We start from the raw sequence: 1,341 nt of genomic DNA on the forward strand, positions 1-1,341 counted from the left end.
GTTGGAGGAATCAGGCTCCCGGACTTCAGACTATACTACAAAGGTACAGTAATCAAGACAGTATGGAACTGGCACAAAAACAGAAATATAGATCAATGGAACAGGATAGAAAGCCCAGAGATAAACCTACACACATATGGTCACCTTATCTTTGACAAAGGAGGCAAGAATATACAATGGAGAAAAGACAGCCTCTTCAAAAAGTGGAGCTGGAAGAACTGGACAGCTTCATGTAAAAGAATGAAATTAGAACACTTCCTAACACCATAAAAAATAAACTCAAAATGGATTAAATGACATAAATGTAAGGCCGGACACTATCAAACTCTTAGAGGAAAACATAGGCACAACACTCTATGACGTAAATCACAGCAAGATCCTTTTTGACCCACCTCCTAGAGAAATGGAAATAAAAACAAAAATAAACAAATGGGACCTAATGAAACTTAAAAGCTTTTGCATAGCAAAGGAAACCATAAACAAGATGAAAAGACAACCCTCAGAATGGGAGAAAATATTTGCTGAAGAAGCAACTGACAAAGGACTAATCCCCAGAATATACAATCAGCTCATGCAGCTCAATATCAAAAAAAAAAAAACAATCCAAAAATGGGCAGAAGAGCTAAATAGATATTTTTCCAAAGAAGACAAACAGATTGCCAACAAAGACATGAAACGATGCTCAACATCACTAATCATTAGAGAAATGCAAATCAAAGTGACAATGAGGCATCACTTCACAATGGTCAGAATGGCCATCATCAAAAAATCTAGAAACAAAAAATACTGGAGACGGTGTGGAGAAAAGGGAACCCACTGTTGGTGGGAATGTAAATTGATACAGCCACTATGGAGAACAGTATGGAGGTCCCTTAAAAAACTAAAAATAGGGCTTACCTTGTGGCGCAGTGGTTGAGAATCTGCCTGCTAATGCAGGGGACACGGGTTCGCGCCCTGGTCTGGGAAGATCCCACATGCTGCAGAGCAACTAGACCCATGAGCCACAACTACTGAGCCTATGCATCTGGAGCCTGTGCTCCCCAACAAGAGAGGCCGCGATAGTGAGAGGCCCACGCACCGCGATGAAGAGTGGCCCCCGCTTGCCACAACTAGAGAAAGCCCTTGCACAGAAATGAAGACCCAACACAGCCAAAAATTAAATAAATAAATGAATAAATAAAATAGAACTACCATATGACCCAGCAATCCCACTACTGGACATATACCCCGAGAAAACCATAATTCAAAAAGAGACATGTGGGCTTCCCTGGTGGCGCAGTGGTTGAGAATCTGCCTGCCAATGCAGACGACACAGGTTCGAGCCCTGGTCTGGGAAGATCC

The sequence above is a fragment of the Lipotes vexillifer genome, unplaced genomic scaffold (genome assembly GCF_000442215.2).
Source record: "Lipotes vexillifer unplaced genomic scaffold, Lipotes_vexillifer_v1.1 scaffold2091, whole genome shotgun sequence".
Taxonomy (NCBI): domain Eukaryota; kingdom Metazoa; phylum Chordata; class Mammalia; order Artiodactyla; family Lipotidae; genus Lipotes; species Lipotes vexillifer.